Here is a 15952-nt window from a genome sequence, read left to right as displayed (position 1 = left end):
GCTGCCTTGCTGATCTTTGAGAGGCTCCATTTTCTCCCTAGTTACCCTTTTGTCCTTAATGTATTTGTAAACCCCCTTTGAATTCCCCATAACCCTATTTGCCAAACTATCTCATGTCCCCTTTCTGCCCTCCTGATTTTCCTCTTCAGTATACTCCCACAGCCTTTACGCTCTTCTCGGGAATTACTCGATTACTGCTGACTATATCTGACATATGCTTCCTTCTTATTCCTGAATCATTCAGCACAGAATGAGGCCCTGCAGCCCATCACACCTTTCCCTTATCTCTGAAATTATTTTTCTTTCTCTCGATCACAATAGCTGCAAAATGTATCAGACTGATGGGCTGATCAGTGACAAAGGGATTGCAGTCTGGATATGTGTGAGGTGCTATATTTGAGCAAAACAAACAAGGCAAGGGTTCTTTAGATATTGGGAATCAGCAAGGATCAGAGGGACCTCGATGTGCAAGTTCACCAGTCCCTCAAGGTAGCAGGGCAAGTAACTACAATGGTTAAGAAGGGATATAAAATTCATGACTTTATTAGCCCAGGCATAGAGTTGAAGAGTAGGCAAGTGATGCTGGGACTGTATAAAACATTAGTTAGGACACATGTAAGAGTATTGTCTGCAGTTCTGAAATCCACATTGTAGGAGGGATATGATTGTACTGGTGAGGGTGCAGAGCAGATTTACCAAGATGTTGCTTGCACTGGAGAGTGTTAGTTATGAAGAGAAGTGGATAGACTGGGATTTCAATGTCCACCACCAAATGTGGCTTGGCAGCAGTACTACTGATCAAGCTGGTTGGGTCCTAAAGGACATAGTTGCTTGACTAGGACTGCACAGATGGTGAGGGAACCAATGAGAGGAGAAAGCATACTTGATCTCATTCTTACCAACCTGCTACAGGTGCATCTGTCCATGACAGTATCATTAAGAGTGACCACCGCACAGTCTTTATGAGATGAAGCCCTGCCTTCACATGGAGGATATTCTCCATCATGTTGTGTGACACTATCACTGTGATAAATGGGGCAGACTTCAAACAGATCTAGCAACTCAACACCAGGCATGCATGAGGCACTTTGGGCCATCAACATCAGCAGGATTGTCCTCCAGCACAATCTGTAACCTCATGGACTGGCATATCCCCCCACTCAACCATTCCCATCAAGGCAGTGGATCAACCCTGGTTCAATGGAGAGAACAGGAAGGCATACCAAGAGCAGCACCAGGCACACCTGCAAATGAGGTGTCTACCTGCAAGTGAGGTGTCAACCTGCTGAAGCTACCAAACAGGACTACTGGCATGAGGAACAGTACTAGCAGCAAGAGATAGACAGAGCTAAGCGATCCCACATCCAGCAGATCAGATTGAGGGTCTGCAATCCTGCCACATCCAGTCGTGAATGGTGGTGGAAAATTAAACAACTCACTGGAGCAGGAGGCTCCACAAGTATCCCCATTCTCAATGATCGAAGAGCCCAACACAACAGTGCCAAAGATGAAGCATTCACAACAATCTTCAGCCAGAAGTGTCAAGTGGATGATCCATCTCAGCCTTCTCCGTGGTCCCCAGCATTACAGATACCAGTCTTCAGCTAATTCAATTCTTGAGTGCAGAACACCTCAAAATGTTTTTCTGCCAAATAAATATTTCTGAAACTAGTGCACAATCAGGTCCTGTAAACAGTGCTTTCACAACAATCATCTTTTTAGAGTCACAGAGTCATAAAGATGTACAGCACGGAAACAGACCCTTCAGTCCAACTCATCCATACCAACCACATATCCTGAATTAATCTGGTCCCATTGGCCAGCATTTGGTCCATATCCCTCTAAACCCTTCCTATTCATATACCCATCCAGATGCCTTTTAAATGTTGTAATTGTACCAACCTCCACCATTTCCTTTGGCAGCTCATTCATACACACACCACCCTCTGGGAAAAAATTGACTGAGTGTGGCATCAAGGAGCCCTGCAAAACTGGAATCAATTGATATCAAGGGGCAAAGTCTCCGCTAGTTAGAATCATACGTGGCACACAGTATTGGTTGCTGGAAGTCAGTCATCTCAGCTCCAGGCATCTCTGCAGGAGTTCCTCAGGATAGTATCTTCGGCCCAGCCATCTTCAGCTGCTTCATTGTAAGGTCAGCAGTGACGATGTTCACTGATGATTGCACAAATTTCACCACCATTCATGTCTCCACAGATACTGAAGTAGTCCATGTACAAATACAACAAGATCTAGACAATATCCAGGCTTGGACTGACAAGTGACAAGTAACAGTCATGCACAGAAATACCAGACTATGACCATCACCAATAAGAGACAATCTAAACACCATCCCTTGATATTCAATGGTATTATCATCATTGAATCCTCCACTATGAACACCCTGGGAGTTACCATTGACCAGAAAATCAACTGGACTTACCAAAGAAACACTGGATGCAAGATCAGGTCAGAGGCTAGGAGTACAGCAGTGAATACGTCACCTCCTGATGCACCAAAGCCTGTCCATCATCTACAAGGCACAAGTTAGGAGTGTGATGGAATACGCCACACTTGCCTGGATGGATGCTAGCTCCATCAACATTCAGAAACTTGAAACCATCCGGGACAAAGCAGCTCTCTTGGTTGTCACCCCATCCACAAATATCCATTCATACCACACCGACGCTCAGTAGCAGCATGTGTACTGTCTACAAGAATTTCACTGCAGACAGCACCATCCTCAGACAGCACCATCCAAACCCACGACCACTTCCATCTAGAATATCAAGGTCAGTGGATAAATGGAAATATCACCACCTGCAAATTTCCCTCCAAGCCACTCATCATCCTGACTTCGAAATATGTCCAAATTGCTTTACTGTCGCTGGTTCAAAATCCAGGAATTCCCTCCCTAAGAACATTCTGGGTCAACTCACAACAGGAGGACTGCAATGGTTCAAAAAGGCAGCTCATCACCACCTTCCCAAAGTACAGGCAATAAATGCTGGCCAACCTGTGATACCCACACCCCACGAATGAATGAAAAGTAGTGAGGGGTGACTGATTTAAGAAGAGGAGCCAGTTCATCCCTCCTTTGGACTCCCTTACCCTTGGAAAAAGACCTTGGTTATTCACCTTAGCTATGTCCCTCATGATTTAGTAAACCTCTATTAGGTCACCCCTCAGATGCTCCAGGGACAAATTTCTCAGTCATTCCAGCTTCACCTTAAAACTCAAACGCTCCAGTCCTTACAATGTTCTGGTAAAGCTTTATCTGCAACATTTCTAGTTTTAATAACATCTTCCTTATAGCTGGGCAACCAGAATAGTACACAGTACTCCAAAAGTGGCCTCACCAAAGTTCTGTACAACTGCAACATGATGTCCCAACTCCTATACTCAATGTTCTGACCAATGAAGGCAAGCGTGCCAAATGTCTTCTTCACCACCTTGTTTATACACATGATCTGCTTTCAAGGAACTATAAACCTGCACCCCCTATGTTCAACAACACTCCCCAGGGCCCTATTATTAAATGTACATACCCTACTCCGGTTTGCCTTGCCAAAATGTAAAACCTTGCAGTTATCTAAATTAAACTCCACCTGCCAATTCTTGGCCCATTGGCCCATCTGATCAAGGTCTCTTTGTACTCTCTGATAAACTTTTTTCACAGTACAGTTACTGTATTTGAATGACATTTGGACAGGTACATGAATAGGAAATGTTTAGAGGAATTTGAACCAAAGACAGGCAAATGGGACTAGTTAAATTTGGGATCCTGGTCAGCATGGACGAGTTGGACAGAAGAGTCTGTTTCTGTGTTATGTGACTCTATGACTCTATGAAGCTTGAAAATTTGGTTATCTCATTTGGAACAGTAATATATTGGAGAGTCTCACTGAACGTCTAATCGTAACAAAACCTACCTCTTGACCAAGCTTTTAGTCATCTCACCTAATTTCTCTTTACATTGCTTTGTGTCATGTTTTGTTTTATATTGGCCTGAGAAGTGTCTTGTGAGGTCTTATTATATTAAAGCTGCTTTATAAATGCAAATATAAATGCAGTTGTTGCAGTAGAAAGAGGAAAAGAGTGACTGAAATAAGCAACATCCTGCTCATGAAACAAACAACATCGGCTCCTTTTCGGGAATGGGTACTATGCTGACGATCTTAAAGGCATATTTCTAAGAAAGGAGCAAACACAGAAATTGCTGGTGAAACTCGTGATGAAGAGACACCAGACTCTAACCATTAACTCTTCTTTCTCACCGTAGACGCTATCAGACCTGCTGAGTTTTGCCAGCAATTTCTGTTTTTGTTTCAGATCTCCAGCATCTGTGGTTCTTTGTTTAGGTTATTGCTAATAAAGGAATAAGGAAGGAATGGGAAATAAATGTAACAAGGTTAAATTAATCAAAGGATACATACCCTCAGGAAAAAGATGCAATTAAAGCTCAGAATGTCCTCTCAGCACATCCTTGGTAAATATTGAGTTTTATTTGCTTTGTAATAAAACAGATATTGGTACCTGATTACTTAATCACATCAATAAGTTATAGGAAGTGACAAATCTTTATGATGTTGTAATTCTGTTAGTCTCTGTTCCAGTTCAAACATTGGAGGAGTCTGAGTTGCTGTTTCACCATCAGATAACCATCAGAAAGCTCGTCAGAACAGTAGTGGCAATGTATTGAGATTTGTACATATGCTTATATCAAAATGATGGATGGTAATCTGAGGACAAGGAATATTCCCCCACAGTTAAGTATTCTTTAAAGCCCAGGTTAGATAACACATGGAGTACTCTGTGCAGTTCTTGGTATTATATGTCCCTTAACAAGGATATATTCAGCTTAGGATAAGTGTAGTGTAGATTTAGCAAAATGTTAGCTGGACATTCAAGGTTTACATTGTGATGAGAGATTATATGAACTTGTACTCTCTGGAATTTAGAAGATACAGAGGTCATAGTGTCATAGAGATGTACAGCACAGAAAAAGACCCTTAGGTCCAACTCCTCCATGCCAACCAGATGTCCTAAACTAGTCCCATTTGCTAGCATTTGGCACATATCCCGCTAAACCCTTCCTATTCGTCTACCCATCTAGATGCCTTTCAAATGTTATAATTGTACTAGCCTCCACCACTTCCTCTGGCAACTCCTTCCATATGCACACTACCCTCTGCGTGAAAAAGTTGCCCCTTAGGTCCTTTTCACATCTTTCCCCTCACACCATGCCCTCTATTTCTGGGATGCCCCATGATGAAGCAGAGCAGAAGTATAGATTGGAAGAAAGTATTTTGGTTAGTTAGGATCTGGTCTAGGATGAGAGGACATTGTCAGTGAAATTAGAGACAGGGCTTTCAGGAGTAGAATTAAAAGACGGATGAGGTTGTTTTCCCCAAAGCCAGGGAGATTAAGGGGTGGGGTCATCATTGAGATGCATACAGTTATGAGAGAAATAGACAGAAAGGAACTATTCCCCTCAATCAAAATATCAATGACTGGGGTGTGGAGGGAGGCATACTTTTAAGGTAAAGGGTGGTGGTTCAAAGACGATGTGAGGAAAAGGTTTTCACCCAGAGGATGGTGGCATTTATGTCTGTCAGGGTGGTAGAGACAGCAACCATCAGAACATTGAAGAAGGATTTAGATGTGCACTCGTGATGCCACATGCTTGTGGGACAAGTGCTGGAAAATCAGATTAGAATAGTTAGGTGGCTGCTTTAGGGTGGCAATGTTGGCTCAGTGGTTGGTGCTGCTGCCTCACCAACTATCATTTTGCTAAATCTACACTACACTTATCCTAAGCTGAATATATCCTTGCTAAGGGACATGTAATACTAAGTGCCAGGGATGGGGTTTGATTCCAGCCTTGGGTGACTGTCTGTGTGGTGTTTGCATATTCTCCCTGTGTGGGTTTCCTCTTCGTGCTCCGGTTCCTCACACATTCCAAATAGGTTAGATGGATTGGCCATTCTAAATTGTCTGTAGTGTCCAGGGATGTGGAGGCTAGGTAGATTAGCAGGGGAAATGCAGGAATAGAGTAGGGGGCTGGGACTGACAAGTAATGCCAGTTAATGTCCAATATTTTGCTTGCTGAGCTATCATGGGTGCTGATACATGAAATAACCCCTCTCCTTTATAGATCTCAATAGCTCTTTCTTTAAAGGTTACAGAAATGAGGGAGCTCCTAAACTGCTTGGAGCTCAATATAGGAACTTGCTGTGTTTAAATTGACTTCCATGTTCTCTACATTTATTTCTGGTGACAATATTTTGAAAAAACACATTGGCTGTCAGGAATTTTGGGATCTTCTGACAGAAGAGTATAGAGTTGGGGTGAGATGAAGATAAAAGAGAGGAGACTTTTGTGGATCATGAAGACTGGTTATGCTGAAAGACTTGTTCCTATGCTCTGCATTTGATGTAACTCCAAATGAAAGTAGAGTATTGAACTTGAGTCATCCATATTTTGTGCATTGGATGTAAAGGATAACATGCTCTCAAAAGCAATTCATTTAAAGTGCTCAAGGACATGTCTTAGAGTTGAAATAAGATGCTGTATAAGTGCAATTCTTCTTTCTTTTGAAGTTAAAATATCCAATGGAATAACAATTTGGGTGTTACATGGTACAGTGCTAGAAAACAACACAACGTCTGGTTACCATGGAAAATATCACAGGACTGCTACATGGAGGAAAACATTCATTTGAAATAACTTAATTTCTGTTGAACTTTTCACATCCTTGAAACATACCAAAGTACTGTCTCTATGTAATGATCCATCTCAAAGCTGACACCTCCAATGATCCATCAGTATTATATTCAGTGTCAGTGAAGTGTTCAGAAGGAATTTAGGCATGAACATACACATTCATTAAAACTGAGAATGTTGCTATTATGCCAAACTGACAGATATATCATTAATTTCCAAATGAATGATTAATATGTTCTTTTTGACTCAGTTCAATATTCATATACTGGAGATATAGAATTGCCAAATGAAACAGTACAGAATGAGGTCATTCAGCCCACTGTGCTTGTGCTAGCTCTTTGAACCATCCAATTAGCCTGCTCTTTCTCTGCAAATATTTTCCATTCCACTATTTATCATTTTGAAAGTTTGACTTAATTTGCTTCCACCACCCTTTCAGCCAATGCATTCCAGTTCATAACAACTTACTGCATAAAAGTAAAATTACCTCAACAACCCCCTAGTTCATTTGCTAATTACTTAAATTTGTGTCTTTTCATTACTAACATTCCTGCTAATGGTTACAATTATTCCTTATTTACTCTTTCAAAATTTTTAATGATGTCTAGTAAAACTCCAATTAATCTTCTTTTCTCCAGAAATCAACTCCAGTTTCTCTAGTCTCCCATTATCTGAAGTTCTACACTGCTGACAGTTTTCTCATAAATTTGACTTGAGCCCTATCAAAAACTTTGCCATATTGTTTAAAGAATAAATCGTAGAGCAGTTTAGGCCTATGCTGCCTGGTGTATAGAAGAATGAGAGGAGATCTAATTGATGTTTGTGAGATGCTAAAGACAGTTGACAATACAGACGCAGAGAGGATGTTTCTACTTGTAAGGTAATCGAGAACTAAAACAGCATATTAATCATTCATTTAGAAATCTAGGTCATAGATTTAAGATAAAAGGTCACGGATTTAAAACAAAGATGAGGAGAAATTACTTCTCTCAAACGATCATGAATCTTGAATGCACCACCCCAGAATGTGGTGTAATGTTGAATAAATTTAAGGAGGAAATAGACAGGTTTTTGTAGAGTAATGGATTAAAGAGTTGCAGAGAGCAGACAGGAAAGTGGAGTTGAGGCCATGTTTATATCAAATTGCAGACCAGGCACGAGGGGCTGATTGGCCTACTCCTGTCCAACTTCTTATATTCTTAGAATTGAATACTTTCCAACTGGGAGCTAGCCAATGATTTATAAACGTTCAGCAGACTTCTGTAGCCTTTGTACTTCATACCTCTGTTTATAAAGATACGGAGCCCAAATGTCATCTTCACTTGTCCTGTCAAAGATCTGGATACAAACATATCCATGCCTCCCTGTTCCTGCTTTATGGATTTATAATGTGGGAGAAATTCCATCAACAATGTAACAGCTCTAATGTGTTTAGTTTTTGTGAAGTTCAAGTTTTGTTGAAGCAGCACCTGATTAAAATTGGTTGAGCAGAGGTTGATTTATTAGAATGACGCAGGTGAGTTTTATCACTGGAGGGTAAGCAATCAATAAAACCTGTCAAACAATGATGTTATAAAACTCTTAATGATTGGACCCAATGTAGCTCCTTCAAAGTCCCAGGAAACCACTCTGACCTTATGTGTTCGGTTGTGCAATACTAACTTCAGTGGAAACCGGGAAATAACAGATGGGGGTTTTACGGTCTATATCAAGTTCTTGGTCACTGCTGACATTACCTTCTCACTTTCCTCATCTCCACAGGCAAGATCAAAGAATCCCTCTTTCTAGTGGATATTGAAACTGATTCTCTGTAACTGACTTCAAAAAGGAATTGGAAATCCTCCATGTCTTATTTGGTAAATGAGATTAAATCAGGAAAAACTGTGTAGCTTTTATTTGAGGAGCAAGTGTTGGCCATGAAACAGGGAACTCCCCAACTCTTCTGTAAAATAGTACGATGGGATCTTTACATTAATTTGAAAGAGCAGTCAAGGTTAACATCTCGTCCTCTCTCTGATCTATACAAACCAGAGGGATTCATAGTTTTGTATTCAACTGATTTCAGCAAAAAAAATCTCTTTGCTGATTACCATCAGTGACTCCTTCCCCCACCATTGGAAAGAGTGTGAGTGAGCACAGTTGGCTTTCCTGCATTACTTCCTAATCCTGCTGAAAAGTTTACAGAGTGTCACGATCTGGACTCAGAAACCAACAAGGTTGGGTAAGATGCAAAAGGATATCCAGCATCTCTGCTGTACGCCTCCAGCACATGGCCCTAGCCTTAAGAGAGAAGGCAAGAGAATTGGAAAATGGAAAAAAAGACATAGAAATGAATGGAACAAAAGAAAAGGAAGTCAATATTAATCACCTTCCACTGTAATTACAAAAATTATTAATTGGGGCTACATCAAAACATTGAATTTCCACAGCAAGAAGTACTTTGGGACATTCTGAAGATATGAAATGTATATAAATTTGGTTTTATCTTTTATTCACTCTGCACAAACTACCAAAACTAGCTAAAAATGGTCTAGAACTTAAAACATGGATGGGGGTTGCTTTTAGGGACAGAGGAACTGAAGTAGGCTATTCAGCCCATCTAATCCACCCCATCACTCAATATGAACATGGCTGTTTGATCACATCAATGCCCTTTTACTCACTCCCTCCCCATAAATGAGCAAGTAACTGGTAATTCAAAATTATTAATCTGTTTTTACACAGAGGGTTGTGAACTTTTGGAACAAGCCTGGTGAACTTTAGTTGCACTCCCTCTATGGTAATAATATCTTTCCTGATATTATGTTTTACTTAGTCTGGAATCTGCAGTATAGAAGGGATGTGATAGCGTTGGAGAGGATGCAGAGGGGATTTACCAGGAAGTTGCCTGGGCTGTACTGTTATGGTCATATAGAGAGATTGGTTAGACTGGGGTTGCTTTTCTTGGAACAGAAGAGACTGAAAGGGGGCATGATTGAAATGCACAAAATTAAGTGGGGCATAGGTAAGGGAGGCAACAAAGGAAAAGTTCCCCTTGGTGAAGGGATTAATGCCCACAGGGCATAGAATTTAAGGTAAGGGACAGGAGGTTGAGAAGGGATGTGAGGAATGTTTCTTTACCCAGAGGGTGGTGGGAATCTGGAACTCACTGTCTGTAAGGGTGGGAGAGGCAGAAACTCTTGTAACGTTGAAGAAGTATTTAGATGTGCACTTGAGATGCCAAGGTACACAAGGCTATGGACCAAATGCTGGAATATGGGATGAGAATACTTAAATGCTTGTTTTTGACTAGTGCAGATTTAATGGGCTGAAGGACCTTTATGACTATGACTCTGTGACAAAACTGCTCACCATACTCCAGGTGTGGTCTAACCAAGCACCTAAACAACTGAAGCAAAACGTCACTATCCCTGGACTTATATTCTCTTGCAATAAAGATGAACATTCCATTCGCCTTCATAATAGCTTGCTGCATCTAAACATCAGTGATGTGTTGACAAGGACATCTTTATTTCTTTGTGCATTTAGGCTAGAGTATCTTTCCTTAGAGAAAGCTGAGGGGGAGAGCTGATTAAGATGCACAAAATTATGAGGGGCATAGATAGGGTAAATAGGAAGAAACTTTGCCCCTTCAAAGGGGAATCAATAACTAGGGGGCATGGATTTCAGATAAAGGAAGGAATTTTAGAGGGGATTTTGGGAGGATATTTTCCATCCAGATGATAATGGGTATCTATAACTCAGTGCCAGAAAAAGGGGCAGAAGTGGAAATGATCAGAACATTTAAGAACTATTTAGAAGAACACTCAAAATGCCATAGCATGCAAGGCTACAAGCCAAGTGCTGGTACTGGCAAGGATATGATGGGCCAAAAGGTCTTTTATCAAGATATAAAGCTCTATGACTCTATGACTCTGCAATACCTTGAGACAAAAACAAAGCCTTCTGTCTGTTAATCTCTTTGAACATCAAATTCACCTGAGAAATCAACCTCCTGCCAGATCAGTTCATAGAATCATAGAATCCTAGAACTCCCACATTGTGGAAGCAGGCAATTCGGTCCATCGAGTCCGCACCTAGCCTCTGAACGGCATCCCACCCAAACCCACGCCCCCATCCTATCCCTGTTGCATCAGTTGCAGGAACATTCACACTGTTTTTTTTCCCAGGCCTTCATTCCAGACAAAACTGCAAATCAACAAAGAGACATCAGGCCAGCACCAAAATAGAGAGATAGTTAAATTCCATTTTTATAATGACGAGTGTGGAAAGAAAATGAAAAACAATGCACAATGTTCCAATGATCTTTCTTCTGGAGACACCTAGACAGTCCTTGAGTGTTGACCATCAACACCTGACATCATTGGCTGTGTAAGAGATGGACGAAAGATCCAAACCAAAGGATTACTGGAGAGTCTACAATTTGTGACTTGGGGTTCTTATGTGTTTTATCTGCTTCCACCAAACTTATTAGGTAGATATGCAAAAGGAATAAGGAAATTAGCACATGGACTGCAGCAGTTCACCAACACCTTCTCAAGGACAACTAAGGCTGGGCAATAAACTAAGGCTGGGCAAGAAAAAAAGCTACTTTCCAATCTAGATGCATGGACAAAAGTATTTTCCAGAACATGGTGGGCTGATAATCAGAGGGCAGATAGTTAGGAAAAGAGCCATTCAGAATTAGTTTTAAACAGCACACTGTTGTGATCTAGAATAAGCTGCCTGAAAGATTGGTGGGAGCAGATTTAACTGTTATTTTCAAGAGAACTAGGCACATTTTTGAAATGCATTTGTGAGTTGTGTAGAAAGATAGGCCAAGTGAGATTGATTGGATAACTGTTAGAGAGACCCAGAGCATGGATAATAGATCCAATGGTAACCTTCAGTTGTACAATGCACATTAATTAGGAATGTTTGAATTCAGTTAAGAGCTTTAGTTCTGTGCTTAGGAGTACAGGAGGAGAAGGCTATTCACCCCTTGGACCTGTTCCATCATTTAATGAGATCATAGCTATTCTTATCTCCATCCACCTGCCCTGGCTTACCTCTTTGACTAAGCTTTTGTTCTTTATTCTGTCCTTAAGTTATTTAGGGTAACACATTCTGTGAAGTGGCATGGTATGCTTTATTGTGCTGAATGGGCTACATAAATGCAAGCTGTTGTGCAATAACCTTCTAAATAGCTTCAGTTTCCTAACTTGGAGACCACAGGCAACAACAGAACCTATGCTGCAGGAGGGTCTAGGCATAGATACTTTTTAATTAACCTGGTCAAAGATGTTACTACACATCGCTACAGCAGGTGTTACTTGAACCTAGGTTTCCTGGTTCAGAATTAGAGACTCTATCACAAGCCCCCACAGGGTCTGGCTGCATTGCTCATCAGTGGGAGCTATTGCTGTAACCTCATTGTTGTTTGTGATTGGCAGATTTCACCAGGAAATGGGTGAGGCAAAGCCACACAGATCACAGTGGTTTTCATCACTTTACCTTTGCAACAATGATTGGTCTCTACTTTGCGTAGGTGCACGGAGCGAACTTGTCTCCATGTCTTGCGGTCTTAGCTGTCCTCCCTTCACGAATAGAAATTTAAACATCCAGCAGTGTTCTGTTGAGACTAGGAAATGGCAGACTGTGGTCCTGTCAGCAATAGTCTCATAGGATGAGCAGAACTGTCAGTTTTATTGATGGTAGGGTTGAGGGGGTAAAGGTGAACGGGTGCAAGTGTATTATTCTGGGAACTCCAGGGGGTTTGTGTCAGCCACAACACTCTTGTTCCTGATTCAGAAAGTTGAGAATTCAAGTCGCATTCCAGACATTTGAGCATATAGTCCAGACTGCCATACCAGTGCTGGCAGAGTGCTACACTGTTGCTGGTGTCTGCTATTGCTTGAGCCATTAAACTGAGGTCTCATCTGCCCAGGTAAGTAGGCATAAAATACCCTATGCCATTAGTCATAGTCATAGAGTCATACAGCAAAGAAACAGACCCTTCGGTGCAGCCAGTCCAGTAATCCCAAACTAAACTACTCCCACCTGCCTGCTCCTAGCCCATAATCCCTCCAAACATTTCTGATTCATCTACTTATCCAAATGTCTTTTAAACGTAATTGTGCCCACATCCGCCACTTCCTGAGGAAGTTCATTCCACATACGAACCACCCTCTACGTAAACACATCGCTCCTCATGTTTTGCTTAAAATCTCTCTCTCCTCTCACCTTAAAAATGTGTCCCTCGTCTTGAAATCCCCTATACTAGGGAGAAGATACCTACCATTAACCCTATCTATACTCATAATTTTATAAACTTCTATAAGGTCACCTTCCAACCACCTACATTCCAGTGAAAAAAGTCTCAGCCTATCCAGCCTTCCTTTATAAACCAAACCTCCCATACCCAGCAACATCCTGGTAAATCTCTTCTGAACCGTCTCCAGCTTAATAATATCAACTTCAAAGAAGAACAGAGTAGCTCCTCTAATGTTTCACCCAATAAATATCCCTCAACCAACATCAGTCAAAAAACTGTCTTAATTGTTTGTAGGAGCTTGCTTATATAAATGGCTGTCACAATTCCTGCAATACAGCAATAAGTAAACTTCACTAACTGCTTTGGGACATCTGGCAGTCATGCATGAGAGTGATATAAGGGGAATGGTGAAATAGTGGTATTATCACTGAGCTGCTAATTCAGAGCAAGTGAAATTTTAATGTGTTTAATAAAATTTTGAATTGCAAGATGGTCTTAATGATGGTGACCAGGACAACTATCACTGAAAGTTGTAAAAATCCATCTGATCCACTTTACGGATGGAAATCTGTCGCCCTTACCTAGTCTGGCCTACCAGACCCACAACGTTCTGTCAGATACATAACTGCCTTTTGGAAAGCTACTGAGAGAAACTGAGAAAGGCACTCAGTTCAAGGACAATTAAGGATAGGCGACAAATGTTGGACCAGACAGTGACATCCAAATCCTATTAAAGAATAAGGAAAATAACTCTGCTCTTTTTTGTTAAAGGAGGGCAATGTTCTACTCTTCCCAATGTCAATACAATGACAGATTATCTGACAGTGCCATTCAGGGCACGGACAAGAGCAGAAAATCCACAGTTTGAGAGTTTTAGTTACATTTTCTTTCAAACTGGAAATGAAATCTGGCATCAGCTCATTCATGCCCATAGGGGAAGGAAACCTATGATTGCAATCCCACATCAACATTTAAAGTGAGAGGGGAATGATTTAAAAGGGACCTAAGGGGCAACTTTTAAACGCAGAGAGTGGTGCGTGTATGGAATGAGCTGTTAGAGGAAGTGGTGGAGGCTGGTACAATTACAACATTTAAAAGCATCTGGATGGGTACATGAAATGATGGGTTTGGAGGGATGGGGTCAAATGCTGGCAAATGTGATTAGATTAATTTAAGGTATCTGGTTGGCGTGGACAAGTTAGATCAAATAGTTTGTTTCCGTGCTGTACATCTCTATGACTCTATAATTGCCCTCTAACTGATACTGAGGTTTTTTGTTATTTGTTCACAGGATGTGGGCATCCTTGGCTGGGCCAGCGTTTGTTGCCCATCCCTAATTACTATTTGAGAAGGTGGTTAATAGCTGTCTTGCTGAACTGTTGCAGCCTAAGAGGTGTTGACAACATGCACAATGCTGTTAAGGAGCAAATTCAAGGACTTTGACGCAGTGACAGTGAAAGAACTGTAACATACTTCCAAGTCAGGATGGTGAGAGGCTTGATGCTAATTCACAAGTGACTTAGTGATGGATGATTAACACCAACTTTCATATGTGCCAAGAATGAATAATTTTCCACCTGGAATTTCCAGTCTCTGGTGTTGATCAGTCTTTTGTTTAATGACATGTCAGCCACAAAACTAAAGAGAAGAGGAAGGGAGTTAAATGGTCCTAGTTCTGAAATTCTGCTTAAGAAAGAAACCTCTAAATGTTTAAAAATTTCCAACTGTTTATATTACAGTGATGTCAGAGAGGTCCTGGAAATGGTATCAGATGTAGAGAAAGTCATTAAATGCATCGTGAAAGGTAATGACTATGAATACCAAGTAAATATGTCAGCTTGTGAGTATCTGAGTACAAATCTTTTAGTATTAAAGATTTTATTGGTTTCTTATTCAAATGTTATTGAGCAGAATTCAGCAATGTCAGTGATTTACTGTAATGTAGCAAATACATTTAAAGTGTTTTACTGCATTCAGTTCCATACCTCAGGAACGATAGACTAATTTTGGGGGATGTGCAACACGGAATTGCTGGATAAATATAAGAACTAGGAGCAGGAGCCTGCTCCTCGGATGCTGCCTATCCTGCTGTGCTTTCCCAGCACCACTCTGATCTCTACTCTAGTTTCCAGCATTTGCAGTCCTCACTCCCTCAAGCCTGCTCTGCCACTTATACGGTCAGGGCAGATCTCATTTTGGCCTCAACTCCACTTTCTGCCTATATAACCCTTCAACCCATTAGTAAATAAAAATCTTTTTATCTCTTCTTTAAATTGACTTAATGTCCTAACATCCACTTTACTTTGAGATAGTGAGCTCCACAGGTTCGCAAGCCTTTGAGAGAAGGAATTTCTCCTCATTTCTGTTTTAAATCTGCTACCCCTCATCCTAAAACCTTGCATTATAGAATCTTAGAACTAGAGGATCATAGAATCATAGATCAATACAGTACAGAAAATGTCCTTCAGCCCATCATGTTTGTGTAGCCACAAATATACCACAACGTACACTAGCCCACTTTCCTCCACTAGACCCATAACCTTCAATGTTTTGACACTTCTAGACTGACCCACACGAGGAAATATCATCCTCTATTTTGCCCATTCCTTTAGCATCTTATCTACCTCAATTAGATCTCCTCTCATACTTCTAAACTCCAGAAAATATAGGCCAAAATTGGTCAATCTTTCTTCATAAGACAAACCACTCATCTCTGGAATCAATCAATTGAACTTAATATAACGACATCCCTCCTCAAGTAAGGGGGCAAAAAATGTCTACAATAGTCTGGGTTCAGTCTCACTAAAGCCTTGTACAGTTGCAGGAACACTTCTCAAAAACTTTTATAATATATTCCTTGAGTAATAAATGTCGAATATGTATTTGCATTCCTTATTACCTGCTGCACCCGCATACTAGTTTTCTGTGATTCATGATATCAGGATTTAAAAGGTTAATTTACAAAGACTGCAT

Source organism: Chiloscyllium plagiosum, unplaced genomic scaffold, assembly GCF_037043375.1.
Source record: "Chiloscyllium plagiosum isolate Xiang-an unplaced genomic scaffold, Cpla_swu_hap1 HiC_scaffold_14, whole genome shotgun sequence".
NCBI lineage: Eukaryota > Metazoa > Chordata > Chondrichthyes > Orectolobiformes > Hemiscylliidae > Chiloscyllium > Chiloscyllium plagiosum.
Note: the sequence above shows the minus strand (reverse complement) of the source record.